This window comes from Lutra lutra, chromosome 5 (assembly GCF_902655055.1).
Source record: "Lutra lutra chromosome 5, mLutLut1.2, whole genome shotgun sequence".
NCBI classification, from domain to species: Eukaryota; Metazoa; Chordata; class Mammalia; order Carnivora; family Mustelidae; genus Lutra; species Lutra lutra.
In genome coordinates, this window is record NC_062282.1 from 36,389,154 (window position 1) to 36,412,262 (window position 23,109).

The 23,109-nt window shown below is 36.0% G+C and overlaps 1 protein-coding gene and 1 non-coding gene across 2 annotated transcripts in view; both read right to left on the reverse strand.

Moving 5' to 3' along the window:
• HCN1 (hyperpolarization activated cyclic nucleotide gated potassium channel 1) overlaps positions 1 to 23,109 on the reverse strand; it is a 416,455-nt gene that overhangs the window by 145,485 nt on the left and 247,861 nt on the right. The window lies entirely within an intron of this gene.
• LOC125101421 (U6 spliceosomal RNA) lies at positions 8,418 to 8,523 on the reverse strand. Its single transcript, XR_007127834.1, has one exon. It is a non-coding gene; the product is annotated as a U6 spliceosomal RNA (small nuclear RNA).

Genomic DNA, 23,109 nt, shown 5'->3' on the forward strand with positions numbered 1-23,109 from the left:
AAAGAGTCTGAGGCCAATAAAGATGTTGGCTCACACAATTGTACTTCACTTCAGTAGTTTCCTACTGGCCAAGAACCCTCAAAGGGTTCTCTTCCCTTCCTCCCATCCCCAAAGCCTGGTATGGAGTAAATGTTCTTGGTATCCAAATAGGAAAAGTCTCCTGGAAGGATGTTCTTGCCTGAGGCTTAATCCTCCAGAGTCTGGAAGGTGCACGAGAAGCAGAGGCAGGTTCCATCTGAACCACGAAACGATGCTGTGTGCATCTGCTAACACCTGGCCAAAGGAACATGAGGAGTGATGTCATTTCTCCAGGGCTATTATTTGATATGCACTTTTTAAATCATTGTATGGGTTTTAGGAAAGCAACTCTGCATCGGTGATTTTCAAATTAGTAGATCATCTCTTTTGATGGCATTCTCAAGTTGCTTAACTCTGATAATTAGAGGCGTTAGCATATTGGTAGTGTTAAAAACTGCTAAAATTAAAGCGAAATTGAAGTAAAACAAAGAACTGTAATCTTTTTCTCCAGGCTCAAACTTCTGCTCTTTTTAAGGAAAGCAGCCACCTGGGATATAAAAGAAGCAGGAGTTCAGAACTTTGTCAGCTTGAGTGGAGCCCTTGGGTAGTTGGTGTTAATAATTAGAACATAAGGGGCGCCTGGGTGGCGCAGTGGGTTAAGCGTCCAACTCTTGATTTTGGCTCAGGTCGTGACCTAAGGGTGGTGAGACTGAGCCCTGGGACAGGTTCTGCACTCAGTTCAGAGTCTGCTTGAGACTCTCTCCCTCTCCCTCTGCCCCTCCCCACCTACTCACTTTCTCTTTATCTAAAATAAATAAACTTTAAAAAAGTAATGAGAACATAAATTATTACATACGCAATTATTGGTTTATAAAAATGTTCGTTACCATATAAAACACGGCATTGGATTTTTCATCCTAGATAATCTGCATATATGTCAATTGTGTGACAGATGTGTAATGTATAAAGAATCTGTACTTCTTATGAAGATTAAATGAGAGGCATTATATAAAAGGCTGGTACCCATGGTGGCTGTATATAAAAGCACTGATATATAATACAGTGTTTAGGTGTATTTTATCTAGCTTAGTTCTCTGCACGAGGGTCTAAATTTATTAATAGTGTGTGTACCTGTGTGTGTTTTCATTTAACAATTTGTTTATAGTACTTTCTGCTGCTGGGGACAATTTTAATCTCTTTATAAACATACACATCATGAAGAAGTTTATTAAAATCTGATGTTCAGAGATCAGCATAACTATAGAGAATTTTAAGCCATGTAGAAAAGAAATGTGTAAGCTGTCAAGAAACTTAATAATTGGTTATTGATGTTGAGGTTAAACTAGTTTTTCCATTATTCCAAAAATGAAACTCTCACCTATAACAGATTCTGAAATCCCACCCTAGCAATGGTAGAATTTGCCCTCCTTAACATGTAGTAGCATGATGGTATGATAAATTTCTCTGTTTTTTTCTTTTTCTACCTTGATTTGCTACTGGACTAGGGCTCAGCCACCAGAGTTAAGAAGGGAGAGTGAAATAAAATAAAAGATTTGACCCATGAAACAATTTTTTTTCCCTATGGTAGAATGACATAGCTATAGACTCATAAAAAGTTGGAATTGCAGGAGATCTGGGCAAAACTTTAGGCTATCCTTCTTATGAGCAAATGGAGTTTAAGAATACCCCTAATTTTATGATTAAAATAACCAACTAGCTAAATACACACATAAATAAGTATATTCATACTATCCAACTCTATTTTAATCTAATATGCAAGGAACAATACATATCAAAGTCAGAAAATATTGTTACTTGCCCATGGTCTCATCCAGTTTGCCTAAGGATTGAAAAACAAACAAACAAACAAACAAAAAATGCTCATGTCTTTACATGCCTGCAAGTATTGCTTCCATTAGCTTGGCATCGTCACTACAATAATCAAAACACCACTATCAACAAAAACATCGAGCATGGTTTATATAGATCTCCTACAATAAGTATCTAATTTGACCTGATGATGATCACAGCAACATTATAACAGCTAGAACAGCCTTTATTATCTTCATTTTACTGAGGAGGATAAAGTTCAGAGTTTCATTAACTTGCCTATGGCCTCATGATAAGATGTAGTATCTTCCCATTGGGTTTCTGACCTGCCAACTGCAGACACAGTACAACTGTAATTTAAGCAGTAATTGCTTAATAATTGCTATCCTGTACTCTGCTTACATATGGGTATTTAAGAGGGAAAAAAATCAACCATGGCTTGGGGTTAAACCATTGCCATTTTGAAAGTGATATTACAAGTCTAATTACTATTACGTTCTTTCTGGGCAAAATGATGAGGGCATCCACTGTGATCTGTATTACCCGAAATTAACATAGAGTTACCTATTTCAGAAAAATGCATGCTTATTAGGTCAGTGGCTAATTAATTGTATAGAAAACTATTTCCCTACGCCAAAGTTATTTCTATCACAAATTTAAAAGATAAATGATACCGGTTAAAATTATCCTGTTACTTTAGAAAGATGTTTTCTTTTTTTTAAGCCAAAGAAATTTATTCTCTTATTGTTCTGTAACCTAAAACTTTGGTAGTAAAGTCAGCCGGATTTCCTTTGACTCTTCCAACTTCCGGTGGAGGCTGTAATTATTGGCATTCCTGGGCTTGTGGCCACACCACTCCAATCTCTGCTGCTGTTGTCACAGGATGTTTTCCTCTTCTTGTAAGGACAACAGTCATGCTGGATTAAGGCCCATTCTAATGACCTCATCATAACTTGATGACATCTATTTGATCCTATTCACAAATAAGGTCACATTGGCAGCCACTTGGGCATTATAACTTCAACAAATCTTTTTTGGGGGCACATTTCAACCCACAAAAATAGCTTTGCTCCAGATTAGAAGAGATGAGTCTGAGTGTGGGAAGCATAAGTTTATGTAACAGTTGCAGAACACAGAACCTGCAGCTTCAACCACAGTCCCATTTGTGTGTGTCTGTAGTAGAGGCAGCTTGGACTTAGAAAGAAAGAAAGAACGAAAGAAAGAAAGAAAGAACGAAAGAAGAAAAATGCTATTAAATTCATCTTTATTTATTTATTTATTTATTTGAGAATGAGCAACAGCATGAGTCGGGTGAAGGGTAGAGGGGGAAGCAGGCTCCCTGCTGAGCAGGGAGCCCAATATGGGGCTTGATCCCAGGAGTCCAGGATCATGACCTGAGCAGAAGGCAGACACTTAACTGCCTAAGCCACCCAGGTGCCCCAAATTCACCTTCTTATTTACAGCAAAATAGTAACTACACAAATCAGCAACAGCACATGTTACTTAATTCTAAAGGCATGACCTTAAATTGCAGACAAACAAATAAAGCCTTAAATTATAAGCAATGCTAGAATTTGGTATATTGATTATGCAATCTAACAGGATAAGCCTAGGAAATCCTCTCCTGTATAAAAAGCTGAAAGATTGAGCACTTGCAGTTATTTTTAGAAGCCTAATTCCAACTTAAAGCTCTTATCCTATGATGTGTACTCTGTATTCTTGGTATATGAGGCTTCCGTGTCAGAGTTACTGCTCTGAGAGAATATTCTGCTTTGACTCCTTAAGTCCACATAAGCCTTAGACAAATGTAGGTTTTATAAGGTGTGGACTCCCTGACCTCATATACAACTTCACAGAAAATTCAAATACCAAATAGTACTTAACAGAGGCAAAAAGCAACTTCTTGATCAATAGAATCAAACCAAATACACTTTTTACTGGTATTTAGAAAGCTTAAATCCCTGGAGTTTCAGTTGTCTCTGATAAATCAATTCTCCATTTACATTACATTTGAGTGTCAGTGTGTGTGTGTGTGTGTGTGTGTGTGTGAAATGAGAGAGAGGGAGAGAGAGAAAAGAAACTGATTGATTGATTTTTGAGTCTCAGACTATCCTGTTGCAGCCATAGCTCTGAATTCAGATATAGACTGACTTGGAAATCTATAAGCAAACAAACTATAAAACAGAAAGAAAAAAAATTGAAACAATTTGTTAGTTTCTCTCTCTTTTTTTCTCCTCCTCTAGCTTTTGATTCTACCAGCTTATTAGTAGACTAGGAAATGGTGATTCAGACAAAATTCCCATTTCTGATGAGCTCATTTTATTTTATTTTATTTAAAGATTTTATTTATTTACTTGACAGAGAGAGATCACAAGCAGGCAGAGAGGCAGGTAGAGAGAGAGGAGGAAGCAGGCTCCCTGCCGAGCAGAGAGCCCGATGCGGGGCTCGATCCCAGGACCCTGAGATCATGACCTGAGCCGAAGGCAGCGGCTTAACCCACTGAGCCACCCAGGCGCCCCTGATGAGCTCATTTTAATTCTTTAAAGTCAGAATAAAAATATATGGACAATTATTCCATATTTAACCATGATATTACTATCCAAAGAACATATTAATGTGAAGTAGGTTCTCTGTGAATTCCAGTGGACTCCATTTGAAATAATGCTAATGAACATATGCTAGCTATTCTCTTATAGCATCGAGAGGAAAACTAGGGTTAGTTTACTTTTAGAAAAGCAATTTTTAGTCTGTTAATGCATGATAAAAAATATGACCATAAAAAGGCAAATGTTACCCGAACGGGGAGTATTCCTGAATACTTTGGTAGAATTCTTATTTCCAGTTATAATATTACCTAATGCCAACACCTCCTATACCTCTGACCATTTTGTTTGTGAGGCATAATAATTAGAAATTCCTGCAAAGAGCATACTGTTTAGTACAATTCCTGTAGAAAACTGACCTGTAATACCTTACTTAGGCAAAATGCTGAAGTTTCCACAAACTGATAGACTATAAAGAACATCCCCAGACACATCATATAGATGTCTTCCTTAACTTCCTCTGATGTGGAAGGAAACAGCTCTAGCTTACTGGCAATGCAAGAGAATGTCTTAATGATTAACAGCATGCATTTCTCGGTCAGTAGGGACTGCTCAGAGAGAAGAGGTAAACATTCAAAGCTTAATGATTTCTCTTGTGCATCGCTTCCATGACTCATGCCAGATTTTCCCCAGCTAGTTCTAAAATGATTAATCTGCTCCGATGAGTCAACATTCTTTCATCTTCACCTTTCCTTAGGCACTGATAACAAAGGTTAACAAAGTCATCTATTGTATTTGCCCGGGTGGGCATATGTGTATTTCTACCCCAGGCTTGCCTAGAGAAGGTGTAGCAAAACAGCCTCCCTCATGTACAATCCGCATGCTGTCCTTGGTAGCACTGTGATAGCAGGTTCTCTGGACAGTGGAGATGGAACTTTGATCACACTGTCAATGAGGTCTGGGAGAAGAGTACCTAGTTTTCCAATCAGAATCAAGAAAAATTATAAAAAATAAAATTTAAAAAAAAAAGAATCAAGAAAAAGCATGGTGTACTCAAAAATCGCTCCCATATCTTCTTCTAAGAGGCTAGAAATACCTTGAGTCTTTCTGTTTTAGGTTAGGAAGTCAATGTCACAGTTTCTGGAAGGTTTTGACTTAAATGCCTGCATGTTACTTCTAAGTAATTATTCAAATATCCTCTTGCCATGCCTACAGGTTCCTTGCTGGCCCCAAAGGTTTCAGGATTGACTCCCAAGACACTAAAATTGTATGAGCATAGATAAGCACAGTGTGAACAAAGCATGAAGAGCATCCCAAGACAAATTATTTAGGGAAGGATAAAGCTTGAATACCATAAAATTAAAGGCAAATATGAGATATAGGATCTTTCAAATGAAAGAAGATAGGATGGGAGTAAATGTGAATCAGGTATACATAAGATAGCGTAGAGGCAGATTACCTTTGCTTTGATATGTCCGTGGGTTAGCTTTGGATGAGGAATAGCGAGGGCTACAAGAAACTTCAAATAGAAAATGAATAACACATAAGAGACTACATCCTAGAGCATTTATCATTTATGATGAAGGTGGAAGCCAAGCAAGGGAGTAGCGGGAGTATTAAAATAAGTCAGGAAGAAAAAAAAATAAGGAAGGAATAAGGTATTTCTATAAATTTACTTGATATCAACACTCTTGAAATGTAGGGCAGCTTTACCAGAAAAGGTAAAATATATTGACATTCTTTGGAAGCCAATAGGTGCCATTAAAATATAAATGACAGTATGACAGTATTACTGTTCTTATTATTAGTCAGTGCTACACATTGATAATGGCATGGTTGTCTGAGAATCCTAATTATACTTGCCATTTGAAGATATTCATATTTGATTCTTGTTACGTATTTTCTCCAAAGTTTGGAAGCTACAGCATGTAGGAGCAAATTTCATAAGCAAAATGGGTGGGTGTTTTTGACAAAATTTAAGTAGAGAAATTTCGGAGGTAGAAAAAAAAGGGAGAAGACCATTTAGTATTTACAATGGTAATATAATGAAAGGAGTTAGAAGGGGCAGGAAAATTGGGTTAAAGTAGTGATCTGGATGGCATTACCCATGTTGGAATAAAACAGTATTTTATAACACACTAAGATATTTTAAAAGACAAATTAGATAGTGAACTAAGGCATTTTCAAAGGCAATAATCTACCCTTTGGAATAAGTCATAATAAAACAGATTTGTGGAAAGGTCTCTCTTTCAGGAAGTTAAATGACCAAAAATATCCCTATGAACATAGAATACAAGGGATTAAAGCTAAACTGAAAAGGATTAAAGTATCTCAAAGCCTAGCATGTTGTCTTCAAAATTTAAGAGAAATAACTGAGCCTTGTAGTATACTCTGAATGTTAATAAAATGTATCATTTGAAAAGTAAAGAAGTTCAAGAAAACAAACCTTCATAACCAAACGACCATTGCTATCCCATCAAGATACAAATCTGAAGGCATCACATGGGTTCTGAGGCAGCATTTACTAGACTGAGATAGAACTTCTTTATATATTCGTATTCACTATTGAGTGAGCTGTGACCGGTCAGTCACACTCCAAGCAAGAACTTAGTTATTTGTTAATCTGGTCTCCCTCTTCTATGTTGCTCCTTCACATAAAACAAGCAACAAACCCAAAACAAATCTAGTTTACTTTCAGTGAGGTGAACAGAGTTGAGTATGACCCATCAAAATAAAACCGACCACTCTCTTGACCTCTAATCCTGTCTACCAAGATGTTCTCTACTTGGCTTTAAACAGATGTGACAAACTGTGTCAATGCTAAATTCATCTAACCTGAATTTACCATCAATAAGTTCTATTGTCCCTGAACCAGCCTGTAATTTCAGTTGGTATCACTTAACTGATCCCCTGTCATACTTCCCCCACTGCATGCTAACCCAAAGCATCCAGGCAGAAGAGCATCTAAGCAATTATCTGCTTCCATGTTACCCCCTAAATAGTTCTCAGGCTAAGAGTCTTAAAGTACCTGTTTGTTTATCACAAAACAACCAAGAAATGCACACAAATAACAACCACTGAAAAGAATCCTTCTACTGTCTCCCCCTTTATATTGTATCTATGCTCTCATTCTGTGCCCAGTACTTCCCTTGAGGACTTACACGTGTGTTAAAAAGGACACCACAGACACAAAATGTGTCATTTAGGCCCAGTCCTCAAATCTAGGCTCAATATCCAGTTTACTTGCAGTTTGAATCACCTCCAGAAATCTAGTCTTCATCAGTCAAGAATATTCTGATGGGTTTCAATGAGTCTGGCAAAGGCAGAGGAAGTGATCTGCATGATAAGATCCCCTCCACTTCCCCTCAGGGAAAGCAACCTTGTCAGTAATAATCCTTTTCTTTTGCTAATCACTTTCTTGCCCCACCCTCTTTCCAGAAAAATCTTCCATTTTGTGCAACTCCTCAGAGATTCCCTCTACTTGTAGGTGGGATGCTGCCGATTTGTGAATCATTTAATAAAGCCAGTTAGATCTTTAAATTCACTTATTTGAATTTTGTGTTTTAACACGTGTCACTTGGCTTGAGGCCTTGCTTTTTACTTAACACTCCTGTGATCAAAAATATATTATAACTCAAGAATATCATACTGTAAGATCCTGTCATCTTATAAGCAGTGGTTAATATGAAACTGACCCTTCAGTTCTTCCACCATCCTTGGACTTTGATTCTGCTCTTTTATTTCTAAAGCTGTATAGGGTTTATTTTCATTATTGCCCTTTTGAATAGAAAAATATAGCTCCTTTTTCTGCCAGTTTTATAGAGCTATAATTGACATATAACATTGTATTAAGATTAAAACACAATGATTTGATATATATAATATATAAATATATATAAAATTTATATATATATATGTTTGATATATATATATATATAAATAAAATACATATGTATATTTTGCAATATTGCAAAAATGATCACCACAAAAAGTATAGTTAACATCTACCAGTCCACATGGTTACAAAAATATAAGGAATACTTCACACATTTGCACTGTTATCCTTGTTCAGGGATCATGCTAATCTCTGTATAGTTCCAATTTTACTACGTGTTTCTTCCAAAGTGAGCACCAGACCTCGTTTTCTTTATCCCAATGAAAAACACTGTACCTTTCTGGCATTTTCCTTGTGGGGTTGCTACAAATTATAACACAAATTACAATTTACCTCCTCTACTTGAATTCTTTTCTAGTCTTTTCTTTGGAACAGCCAGCAACAAGTCCAACCTAGCCTCCTCCACACTCCGTTTCCTCATAGCCTGAAGAGTAAGTCAAACTTACCAAGGAAATCACAACAAGCTGGTCACCACGCAGCCCCTCCCTGGCCTTTCAGCAACACTCTTCAACTCTCCTAACTCCTATACAAAAACCCAGACTGTTCTTGCCACCTCCAAGTACTTCCAGTTCCCCAAACAAGACAATTCACTCTCCTACATGCCTTTAGATGGGCAGCTTTTCTCTTACTTAATCTGCATTCTGACCTCCTTCCTCTCTGCCTGGCCATTTCAGCTAGTCTTTCAAGATGGAAATCAGTTTGTAACATTCTCAAATATCCACCTTTATCCCTCCAAGTTAGCCCCCCCAGCTAGGTCCAGCTTCTCCTCTATGTAACCCCGGGTTTATGCTTCCATTTATCATGTGATTGCACTGTACCATCTGCTTATTTGTTTGTCTTCAGCAGTATAACCAAAGCTCCCTAAAAGCAGGGACCATAGCCTAACCATCTTTGTATCACAAACATCCAGTAGCGACTGATACTAATGGAATCTAGGAAAAATATTTAACCGAGAATAACAATATCCGAGCATTAGTCTGTTCGCTAATGTTACTATAGGTACGTTGAATTTTGTTGGAAGTAGAAAAGACAGTACCTTCCCTTGAACTACAAAGGAAACCAGAATCTCTCATTAAGGTTCAGGGTATTTCCACTGTGAAATATGAACTTTAATTTTAATAAAATGGAACAGATGCCCTTAGCAATTTGATCAACTAGTCTCTCACTGATATCTGTATAACAGATGGTATAAATAACTCATCATGTATTTAAATGGTGATTTTAAAACTGAAATAATATAAAACATTTCAAATTTATTAGGTATGCTTTCCTTCATGAGTGCCTTTTCGGGGGATTAGCATCCTTGCTAATTTTCAGACATGCTTTCGTAGAGTTTCCTCCTCACTTGTTTTCTCCTGGGAGGAAGGCAAATGTCCTCTCACAACGATACACTTTTGCTTTTCTGGACTCAAAGTGCTCAGAGTTAAATTTGAAATGCCACTCTAATAACGCAAATATCATCATTTACATATTTTCGTCAGGAACCAAAGATGGAACACATACCCAATATACATCAACTGACAACAACCTAACAGAAGTTGCGTTGGTTCCCTTAAATGAGGATGACAAATCTAACATTGACATTGGATGTAACAAATGTGGTCCGTGATCACATGTGGAAATGTGACTAGCCTAGTGAAAATAGTTCTTAGAGTTCCTATGAGGTGAGCCTGCATGGCCCACTTATAAATGTGTAGTAGTATTTATATGGTGTTCTTATGTAGCTTCCCATGATTTTTGTGTATATGAAAACAAAACAAAAAACATGCTTTTTGCTTTCTGAAATATAATCAATTGAATATGATTATTTTCAATATATTACAGTGTTCTTTTTAGGATAGAGAATAAAAGTGGTAAAGGCTTCTCTGTATTTGAGTAAGTCATGAATCCTTGGTGAGCAGGGGACCCTGAGTCATCCTTTTCCTTCCTATTCCTCACCACTCCCAGCTCATTAAAAAAGATAACGGCAATGCATAACCCTGTGTTGCCAAATTTTAGAATTTCCTGGGCTTCCCAGAATTATTCCCCATGTAGGGACCAAATGACAGAGAACACATTTAAATATAATAAAGTTTGATTTTGCTTTGCCAGGATCCTGAACTAGTTAAAACTGCGTAGGACTCAAAACTCAGTAAGTAATGAGAACATCCGAATGTAGTTTTCACTTAGTGCAGTGTCAGGCATTAAATATTAGCGAATTGACTATTTTTGATGGATGGCCTGAGGTATTAAGTGGCTACTCATAATTTAGTATTAAACAAATTGCCATTAATAATTAACTTTTCTGACTATCTTAATGTAAACATTTCTGCAATATATTATTATCTGGAAAAATCACACAGCAATTATCAGAAGACCCATTTTTTAAATGAGTATTTAGTACTAAGTTAGGTTAAGGACAGAATCTATAGTTTAGTGTTTCCTAGGTTCTGTAGTATTTGACCTTTAAACTGCTGTTTCGTCATGGCATAGCTATTGCAGAGAAAGTGATCGTGTTATATCCAATTTCATTGCTAAAATAAATACAAGATCACTGCCTCCAGCAGGTAACTGGAAGAAATACAGTGTAATCTTCTTAATCGTGACACCCAAAACAAAACTAAGAATTTTTCTCAAAGCCCTTTGATTTGAATGTACTCAAAATGTAAATAAATCCATGAAGCAATAGGTTACCCATAGTCAGCTATGATCAATTTAATATGGTCAAGAAGACAAAAGCAGTTTCCTTAAATAAGAGCTACCCAGGGTCTCATTAGTGCAGAGAGAAAAAAAAAATCAAGGTCATGCTAAAGTGGACTTGACTTCATGGTGGAAAATGTCAACCCTACCAACACCTCCCAGAAAAGAAACCAAAAGCAAGAGCAACAAAAACTGTCAGGCAGACTTCAAAATCTCGTTTAGACCACTGGACAAATATTAAGGAAAAAAATAGAAATTCTAAATATGCTGAGGTACATATTTTTACAAAGTCAAGTTGACAAGGCTGGAGACAGGCATGGAATGTCTCTTATTAGAATGACACATAGAATTATCACCACACAAGTTTACATATGGGAAAGTGGATACCCCAAAATTCTAAAGAGGCAGTTTCATGTGAATTACATCTTGTGGGGGGAAGGTTTGAGAATTGATTTTATGAATAAAGAAACCACATTTTTTAATTGTCTTTGAATCCTGTCTTAACCATATTTAGAATGATCAAAGAAAAAGTGACTATAATACACTCTGCTAAAATTTAAGCAACATAAGGTGAGAAAACATATTCATTAAACGATATTTATTCAAAATATATGCAAACATAAAGATTAAACATGTTTAACCCATTGCATGTGTTTCTACCTATTTTAATATATCATTACATTTATATTATATAATATTTATGCATATATAAAATGAGGGCAATCACCTATCACAGAGCTTGCCTGAGCTAAAAAATAATGATGATAGCATTAATGGACTTCTAATCTATTTAATATTGTTTTGCAAGCAGCTTTAAAAAACCAAGCAATCTGATCTTTTCTAAATGGCATTATAGTAGGAAAAAGGTCATATGTTTAGGCTGGCAAGCCCATGAGGAAAATAATAGTAAGCTTCTAGTTAGACTCTGATGCTGATAAATCAATGTAACTGTCAACAGCTGGGTCCTGAGATTAACACAGAAGTGGGAACAGAAAGCAAACACAATTGTAAAAATGGAAGCAAATACTATGCTTATGGACAATAGCCATCTGGGAATTGCTTCCTTGAGGAGGAGTTATAGATAAAGGCAGTTTGCCTGTAGTAAGTTCTAATACCTGTCTGTAAAAGTACTTTATTATGATTTGGAGATTTATACCTAATTCTCTATGCCATTGATATAATCCAACCCAGGAGAATTACCAAAGCACAAATTGCTCATTTGCATTGGCATGACTAATCTTCACTACAGAATATTAGGAAGTAAACAGTGGTGTCTTTATGTTCCTTTTGCATATAAATCCCTTTGTATCAGGAAGCATTAATGATGAGGAATTTATGTTTTTGCCAGGTATCCTTTTCAACACTTAAAGGAATTAAGGATGAATATCAAACTGTGTCAGACTGGGCTTGCTTAAAAGTATCAAATATTATGTGCCTTGTTTGGGGGAGCTGATAGTGTGGCATACTGTGACACTATAAAGCTTCCTTTGTTGAACAACCTTAAAGGACTCTAACCTATTATTTCATATCCTGAAAGAACCAGGGTATAGGTATTAGGATGAGAGAGTCTCATGGAAACACTGGAACAGTTTACCATGGGGATGTTTACCCACTACTTACAAGTACCTAATGAGAGGTACTTCAGATGCAAGAAATCAGTATCTTAGAGGCTAATACCTTCAAAGGGTGGGGAATGAAAGAGGAAGAAGTGAACATCAGCCGGGAACTAGGATACTGGAGCAATCAAGAGCCAGAAGTCCCCAGATATGTGAGTAAGTGAGCAAGTGTTTCTACTGGAGATGTCTCTTCAGAATAAGCTATCATACTGGAAATCTTCCCCTCCATGTCTGTCCTTCAACCCTCTCTACCCTGCTCTTTATCCCGGAAACTGACCCTTGTAGAATACAGTTAATAGGATCCCTTGCCTCTGACTTCCAGCTGGATTCAATCATCTGACACAGATGCAAGGGAAGAAGGAGAATGTAGTCAGTATTTGAGCTTCCACTTTGAAGAGAGTGAGTTGGCTATGTTTTTTGTTAAAAGTAACTACTCTTATCAATGCAGCCCTGTCTATACGACCCCCTTTTCTGACTTTCGGTGTTGGTAACTGTTCTGTGATAACTATACCTAGGCACCCTGCTATCCCTTGTGGTTACCCATATCCCATCCACAACCTGGTAAACAATCCTCTTTTGATTTCTTTAAATTATTAAAATTTATTCAAGTATAATTAACCAACAGTGTAATGTAAGTTTCAGGTGTACAATATAAAGATTCAACAACTCTATATATTATTCAGTTCTCATTATGCTAAGTGTACTCTTTATCTCCTTCACCTAATTCACCCATCCCCCCACTCACCTTCCCTCTTGGAGCTACCAGTTTGTTTTCTATATTTAAGAGTCTATTCTTTGTCTTTTTCCTTTGTTTTTTTCTTAAATTCTGCATACGAGTGAAATCGTTGTCTTTCTCTGACTTATTTCACTTAGCATTATATCCTCTAGATCTATCCATGTTGTTGCAATGGCAAAATTTCATCCTTTTTGTAGCTGAGAAATATTACACTATATTTCTTTTTTATCCATTTATCTAAGGATGAACATTTTGGTTGCTTCCATATATTGGCTATTGTAAATAATGCTGCAATAAACATAGGGATGTACATATCTTTTTGAAGTACTGTTTTCATTTTCTTTGGGCAAACAGTAGTGGAATTATTTGATCAAATGGTAATTCTATTTTTAATTTTTTGAGGAATCTCCATACTGTTTTACACAATGGCTGTACTAGCTTGGATTCTACTAAACATTTGAAGAAAAGTAAATACCAATTCTTCTCAAACTATTCCAAAAAATAGAAGAGGAAGGATAAATTATGACACCAGTATTGCCCTGATAGAAAAACCAGATAATGACACCACAAAAAAAGAGAACTACAGGCCAATATCTCTGATGAACATAGATGCAGAAATCCACAACAAAGCATTAGCAAACTGAATCCAAAAATACATGAAAAAAATCATCCAACACGATCAACAGAGACTTATTCCAGGGATACAAGGGTGATTCGACATTCACAAATCACTTGATGTGATATATCACATTAAGAAGCCAAAGGATAAAAACCATACGAGCATTTCAATAGATGTAGAAAAAGCATTTGACAAAGTACCACATCCACTCACGGTAAAAACTCTCAACAAAGTAGGTTTAGAGGGAACATATCTCAAAATAATAAAGGCCACAAAACACTTAGAGTGAACATACTTAATGGTGAAAAACTGGGAGCTTTCCCTCTAAGATTTGGAACAAGATAAGAATGTCCACTCTCACCACTGTTATTCAAAATAGTACTGGAAGTCCTAGCCACAGCAATCAGGCAAGAAAGAGAAATTAAAAGGCATCCATTGGTAAGGAAGCAGTAAGATCTTCACTATTTGCTGATGACATGATACTATGTATAGAAAACCTTGTAAGACTCCCCCCAAAACTATTAGAATTGATAAATGAATTCAGTAAAGTCACAGAATACAAAATTAGTGTACAGAAATCTGTTGCTTTTCTATACACTAATAGTGAAGTAAAAGAAAGAGAAATTAATAGTCCCATTTACAATTGTACCAAAGGATAAAATATGTAGGAATAAACTTAACCAAAGAGGTAAAAGACCTATATTCTGAAAACTATAAAACATTTATGAAAGAAATTGAAGATGATACAAATAAATAGAAAGATATTCCATGCTCATGGATTAGGAGAACCAATATTGTTAAAATTTTCCTATTACTCAAAGCAATCTTCAGATTTAATACAATCTCTATCAAAATAGCAGCAGCATTTTTCACAGAACCAGAAATCTTCCCCTTCTTAAAATCTTCCACTACTTTGTAACTTCAAAGCCATCCATCCCTGTGGCAACCCTACCTGTGTGGTGCTTTAGATAGAAAAGAAACACCTGGAGATACAGAAATAAACTTTCCTGAGAGTCAAGAAATGTAGGCTCAAGAGATCAGTCACTAATAACTTTAAGAACCTAAGAAAGTCATTTACCTTCTCTAGGTATCTTTTCATTTTAAAAAAGAAAATTTGGACTTCTGGATTCTAAGTTTCATTTCTACATCTAAAATTTTATCTTTCCATTATTCTAGACACAGAAGTAATCTGATTATAAGAAAATCAGTGTCTGTTATCTCACACCCTTCTTATATCTTGGGGCACACTGTTGATTGCTTTATCAATATCCATTCCCTTTTCCTTACAGAATCCCCAAAGATTTGTGTGGCAATATGGTCAGCACAATAAAATAGGTTATTATACTTTTTAGAAGAATGGGGCAGCCAAATGATTCATTACTGGTCAATGAGGTAAAAGTCAAAGTTACTGGGTGGGGTTTCTAGAAACATAAGACAATGTCCCAATTGGGGTTGTCTTCTCTGCCATTTGGCTTTTCTCTTCTCACCTGAAATGTGGACTTGATGGCTGGGGTAGGGAAGCCTTCCCAACAGTACCATCAGCAGTTGCATCCTGTGACAAATGAAGGGTGGGCGTGGATTACATCATGGAACTGGCATCCCATGCCTGAATGGCCTTTCTGGTAGACCTAATTTAATGCACTCTTTTGACTTTCTATAAGTTGTCTATGTCTCTTTAACTCATAGCAAAAGATTATTGTTAAGTTACACACACATACACACATGCACACTCCACACTCCATATAACACTAAGGTCAGAACTCTACCCTGATGTCCCAATAAGCCCTCCTTCCCCTTCCTTGTCTTATATTAATTCCACTCCTCAAAATTTACCAGAACTGTGCTAAAACCACACAGGGTTTTAATTTCTAATTCTGAAAGTCATAAGTAACTTGTTTTAATTCATGAGATTTACTTAATCTACAACTTATCCATTTATAGTTAAATACCCAAGAGAAACTCTTGCACAGGAATGTGTGTAAAGAAAAATGTTCAGGGAAGTCTGGGTGGCTCAGTCAGTTAAGTGGCTGCCTTCAGCTCGGGTCATGATCCCAGTGTCCTGGATCAAGTCCGACATTGGGCTCCTTGCTCGGCAGGAAGCCTGCTTCTCCCTCTGCCTCTGCCTGCCACTCTGCCTGCCTGTGCGCTCTCTCTCTGAGAAATAAATAAAAATAAAATCTAAAAAAAAAAAATGTTCACAGCAGCATGGCTTTTAACAGCAAAAAAAAAAAAAAAAACCTGGCAATAGTATACATACACTCTGGAATATTATACTGCATTGAAAATGAGTGCTTTGCAGCAACATGCAATCACATGGATAAATACATCAACAAAACAGTGAGTAACAGAAGCATATCCTACAAAATAATACACAGCTTATTAACCTTTTCATTAAGTTTTAAAAAAAGAAAACCAAACAATGTATTTTGAAAAATGGACTGTTGAGATACACTTTTGTTTTTACAACTGTTTTTTAAACAGGAACTGAAAACTATGAATTCAATGTTGAGTGTCAATTTTCTAATTTATAGTTATTAAGTACATATACCCACATATATGTACATGTAGACAGACCAAGTGCCTTCTATGGAAACCAAGTGTCTTCTACAGACATTAGGAAGTTGACATTCCATTTTGTTGGAGATACCTATGTACACAGCACAACTTAAACATGCTAAAAGCCCAATGTCTAGCTCATAAATATTTTTTAATTTCACTTTTTTAAAAGTAACCAAATCTCTCCAGAAAGCCTTCCAAATTCAGGCAGATTTTTCCTTTCATTCCCCATAATTTATCAGCTTAGAAAAATATGTATCAATAAAGTATGCCACTCCTTTTACAACTCTGCCATTCAAACTCCTTCAGTTATCTTCCAGCGTCTTCTGCGTTGCTGGCATGTTAATGGGAGAAACATCAAGCTCACAGAGAGGTCGAAGCACTGGTAATTGCATGTGGTTGAATAGTACAAGACACGAAACCCTTCAGTAACAATCTCCTAAATTCAGCTTCTTTCAGCCCAGCACTGAAAGGGCCTCACAATCAGGTCTCAGTCAACTTTTCTATCTTTCTAACTTTTTCTATCTCAGTCCTTCCCCAAAAACTTCACTACAGCCAAACTCCTACTCCCCCCCCAAAAAAAACAACCCATGGACTTCCCTGCATCAGAGTTCCTCCCAAGGAGTAACTGTTCACTATATTCTACATGCATGGGAGGTTCTTCTCCTTTCTACAGATTTAAATTCTATCCATTCTTCAAAACTCAGCTCAATTTTTATCACTTCCTTAGTGATATTTCCTTAGAATTGCTGTAACAATTTTCATTAGTAAAATCACTTGCTATCACATCTGCACCATATTATCTGCTCCCATCTCACTAGCTTACCATCATCATATGCCAGGACTTATTCCAGGGTCTGGCACATGAGAGAGGTTCAGTGAAGAGTTTCTGATTGCCTGGATTCCAAAATGTCTTCAACTACTCTCTTCAACTACTATGTTGGGATTTTCTTTAAAGTGTACAATTTTATTTTTCTGTCATTTTCCCAAGTAAACTTCTTTGACAGAAAGAGCTGTCTATCACATACTTACTTCTCTGACCTTGCCAAGTTCATTGCTCATAAAAAAATACTCCTTAAAAATTACTGATTTACTTTAAAAGGATAAGAACATTAAATTTGTGATTAAGAATTACCTCAACATATTACTTGCTTTGTTTTAAAAATACACAAAGAAACCAAGTGCCTTCTATAGAAATTAGGGCGTTGACATTTATCTCTGGGTAAGGTCACCTAAGATTCAAAATCAAAAGCTAGGGGGAAAAACAAACAAACAAACAAACAAACAATAACAACAAAAACTCAATACTCTAGGAAACAATCTGAGAGTTACAGAAGAGAGGGGATTAGGGGGATGCAGTAACTGGGTGTCACATGAAACTAATGAATCATTGAACACTGCATGAAAAACTGACGATGTACTATATGCTGGCTAACTGGACATAATAATAATAATAATAATAATAATAAAAATCTCAACACTTGTCATAAATAAATTTACCAAAATATTCTGAAGTTTTTGAGAAAAATGTTACTTTCACTAGTCAGATGGCATGGAATGCCACTATTAATTTATAATACTATTACATTATTTCCCAAACTGCATTTGAGGACTTGTTTTCGTTAATAAAACTTAATGTATTCTCAGTATACATATTTTCATTTTCTTTATTGTTGTCTATGTTGCAAATTTATGTTAAATATGGACAGACATGTCCTACAGTATTTTGGGTCTTCATTAATAGACCCATTTATTTATATTAAACCAATAATTCAATAGAAGAATAATTTCTTCTACTACTGTCTACCCTGAAAAACATTTTCATTTTTTTATAGTTTTCATACTATACATATATATGTGTGTGTGTGTTTGTGTGTGTGTGTGTATGAGTGTGTGTGTGTATGATATGCACTTACAGATAAACACATATATGGAGCTTATGTGTTACTCATAAGAAATTATCTACAACGTCATTAATGATAAAATATGCTTTAAATCAAGGAATCACTTCTTATAATTTCTTTAACAGTACTGGGTGTTTAGTATGTGAACATAATGACATCAGGGAAGATGACATTGATGTTTTCTTACAATTACCTAGCATATAATGCCCATCGCACAATGAGTAATTAACAGCAGATGAGTGGTGGTTTGGGATTTTCTTGCCAAAACTTCAAACATGCCCCTTGTCGCAGGGAACAGTATGAAGTCATTACCATAAATTCAGCTGCAGTGGTGTATGTTCACAATTAACAGCTTGTGTCATCTTATCTTAGTCTTTCACAATAAAGTACTTACTTATATAATTTATATTACATAATACTAATTAGCTCCATCTGTGTGGCATTTTATTTAATACTAAGAAACAACTATGGGATCATTTAATAAATTAAAAAATCATGCATTAAATCTTGGAGATAAATGGTGTGAGTGCATGAAATATCCATAGGTTAATTTCTGGCAACCCACTAGTAATCCTATCAAGATGTCAAATAATCCTTTCAAGTATTACAGAATGATTTAGTAATGTTAGCTGAGAAGATAGTAGAAGATATTTCATATGAAGATGGTAGTGATGGAAAGAAAGAATGAGGAGAAGGAAGAGTTAGAGGAGGGAATAATCTAACCCCGTGCAAGTGAGAGAAAATAAACAACTAACCATGCAAAAGGCTAATTAACAGAGCAGGGAGAGATGACATGTTTGAGCCATTTGGATCATTTCATATTGTGCAGTTTAAAATGAATTACAAAATTCATAAATAAAATTAATTGCAATTACTGAGATTCTGGACTAGAAAAGTAATGTGATTGATTTTTATTGTTTGATCGATGGATTGATTAAGAGATTCTAATGACAGGAAGGTATGACATGGGATCATGCGAAGAGAGAAAGGAGGCTAGCTGTTTAGCTAGGAGGCTTTATCTGTAATTTAAATATGAAATAATGATGACCTGAAACAGAGAGTTGTTTGGGAATGGCAGAAGAAGGAATACACACAAAGCGTACAACAAACCGAGATTTAGAACTTGATGATGTGGAAAACAAAAATGAGTGAATGGTGTTGTAATTCTGTGGGAATAACAAAGTAGATACCAGGTGTTTACCTTCCTGAGGCTCCACAGGCAAGATTCTCCCATTCCTTTTAACCTGAAGAAGGGCTTCATCTCTCCCTGCAGTTAATTCTGCTTAACTGTTTGAATAGGCAAAATGGTTTAGATGGTTTAGTGTGATGATCACTCACAGAAAGCTATCACTTCTCTTCATGGAGGAGCAAAAATTTAACAGGATCTGTCCCTGAGGACGGTTCAGAAGTGCTTAATATCTGCTCCCCACGCGAACTCTGAGCAAGTTTTGTTATGTGTCTAACTACAGGGGGGGAAACACAATTCTTCTCCAGTCACTGGGTAAACTAAAGGAAAAGGAAAAATGTTAAACTTCAGTGCAGAGAAAAGGGAAGTGGAATCTGAATTCATAAAACAACCATCAAAAAACTTGGCGGTGTATTTGCCTCTGCTACAGGAGGCATGTTCACATGGTCCTGCTGCTTCACATGAGAGGAATAAATGGCTTGGCATCCCAATGTTTGCTATGAGTTGACTCCTACACAGCCAGCTGACACTGGTCAGTTCTGCATTTCTTTAAATGTTTTCTTGCTAAGGTGATTTTTACTGCTTCTTGTTTCCAAGATACCAAGAGCTGAATGTATTATAATTTTCTACCTTTAAATGTCAAAACAAAATAAACAAACAAAAACACCCAGTGGCTGTCCCCAGAATGCACTTCACTGACCTATCTTTAAATTTGTGTGTGTGTGAGAGAGAGAGAGAGACCAGTGGTCTTAAAACCCATGTTTTGGTTCATTAAAAACATTTTAAAAATGCCACAATTTTCTGTATTTAGGGTTAATGTTTAAGCCTCATAGCTTCTCTGCTGAGAAAAATCCTTCTGCCTTTTCCTAAAATTTCTGAATATTTATGTGTTCTCCAAAATCCAGTCAGCCTTTCCTTTTATATAATCCTAGTTTCTCTTGCAAATTAACTTGCAACATCCAAGTGCTTTAGTAGATTTGACCAAGTTGTAGATTTTGATAACATCACCCGCAAAGAAAAATTTATTGTCTCATTGCATTGATCTGTTTTGGAAAAATGTGGTATTTCTAAGATATGTGTCTGTATATCAAATGTATGTTTCAACTAAATTGTTCTTATTTTCATTTGTGCTATTGACACATTTTTTAAAAATTTTACAAGTAAAACAAAGTGTAAAATGCTCATAAAGAACAAAAGTCATCTTGAAGTCTGTTAGATAAACTAGGAAAACACTTTGAATTCAAGTATTAATCCATAAAAGTTTTGATTTTTGATTACTTAACATTGATGAAACTACCTGATTAAAATTATGGTACAATACGTAATGACATTGTTTCTAAGTCATTTAAAGTACAAGGGAGTATTTCATATCCTTATTCAACTAATCTTTGGCTCTGAGAACAAATCCCACTTTGCTAAAATGCTGTGGAGGTAGTTCTTGATTACTTTCATTTTCAAAACTTCAGGGCATTATCAGAAGGAGAACATTCTGTCTTTGGCCTGTAAAGCCTGTACTGTGGTGAAAAGAGGACATAATTTGGAGTGAGACAGTTCTTAAGCAAAGTTCTTGTTGGGCTTCCCACTAGGTGTTTTACATTGGGGAGGCCACTTAATCTCTTTCTGTATTGTCTGCTACAAAAAAAAAGAGGATAAAACCACTACTACTACAAAGAGTAAGTGAGATAACGAATGCAAACCCCCTGGCATTTAGAAGGAAAACTGGTAAATATTTAAAAACAAAAACAAAAAAACTATTCTACATATTCTTACTAGGTAAAAATTAAATAATATCATGCAATTTCATTTTAAAAGCCGTGTATTAGCCATAATTGGGAACCCTTAGCCTCTTTTTTTTTTTTTTTGAAGATTTTATTTATTTATTTGACAGAGATCACAAGTAGGCAGAGAGGCAGGCAGAGAGAGAGAAAGGGAAGCAGGCTCCCTGCCGAGCAAAGAGCCGGATGAGGGGCTCAGTCCCAGGACCCTGGGATCATGACCTGAGCCGGAGGCAGAGGCTTTAACCCACTGAGCCACCCAGGAACCCCACTACAATTTCATTTTAGATGTGATTTTAGTGAGTTTCAGATTTTCTGCTGTTAGTGCTAATAAGTTTTAGACTTTCTATTCTTATCTTTTTGTTTATTTATTTATTTTTTAAGACTTTGTTTATTTGAGAGAGGGTGTGAGCATCATGGGAGTTGGAGCCTGGAAGGGAAGGGGCAGGAGGAGAGGGAAAAAAAGACTCCCTGCTGAGCAGGGAGCCCCACCCCAGGTGATTCCCAGGACCATGGAGCAGAAGAAAGCCTTTCACTGGACTGAGTCACCCAGGAGCTCCTGGACTTTTTCTTATTCAAAATTTTGGTTATCCATGTCAAGAAACATTTAGGTTTTTGCTTTTCCTTTCTCTCTGTCAGGATGTCTGCTTTTCATTTCAGTGCTAACTTGAAGCAGTACAGAAGTATTTATTTTTTTAAAAATATTAAAGTCACTCTTACCTTGTACTCCTTATGAATTTGTTAAAATGAATTACATTAGGGGCACCTGGGTGGCTCAGTGGGTTAAAGCCTCTGCCTTCAGCTCAGGTCATGATCCCGGGGTTCTGGGATCAAGCCCTGCATTGGGCTCTCTGCTCAGTGAGGGGCCTGCTTCCTCCTCTCTCTCTGCCTGCTTCTCTGCCTACTTGTGATCTCTGTCTGTCAAATAAATAAATAAAATCTTTAAAAAAAATGAATTACATTAGTTAACTTTCTGTAATATAAGTGGTTAACAGCTAATTTATATACACATTTAATTATTAATTTTCTCACTAGAAATGAAGACAATTGCACATCTCTCTATTGAATTTTGTGTGATTTGTAACAATTTAATATCTTTCATGAATTATTAAATTCATGCGTTATTACCACTCTGCAGCTTTTGAAAACAAATTTGGCCTAGGGACAATAAAAGAGAAAGAAAGGCAGAAATGAGGAAAACAGTACAGTACAATGGGAGAGAAAAGGTGAATTAGGAACAAAAGGATGGAAAGGCTCCCCTCAAAAGCTTTAAAATATATTAATGTAATTATAATATAATATAATATTTTATATATAATCTGGAAAGAGAAGAGAGAAGGGCATACAGGATTCAGAGAAAAAATGGAAACAGAAGATATTATAGTAGGGGAAAATATTTATTAAACAAAATAATAATAATGGCCAGAAATTAATGAGAAATTATTACGAGCTAACTAATCTAAGAGCTTTAAATACAATATTTTAACTGTCAAATAATATTAAGAGGTAGGGATTATAATTATCTTTTTTTTTTCACAGACAGTAAAAGTGATATTTGAAGAGATTAATTGGCTCCCTAAGGATCACAGAGTTTATAAGAAATTATGGCAATTATATTATTGAGATTTTGTCCTTACAGCCACATGCCATAGTTATGTATTATTATACAACAAGTCACTCTAAAACATTGGCTTAAAATACAACAGTCATTTACTTTCCTCAGGAATCTGAAAGTTGGGTGGGGACCAACAA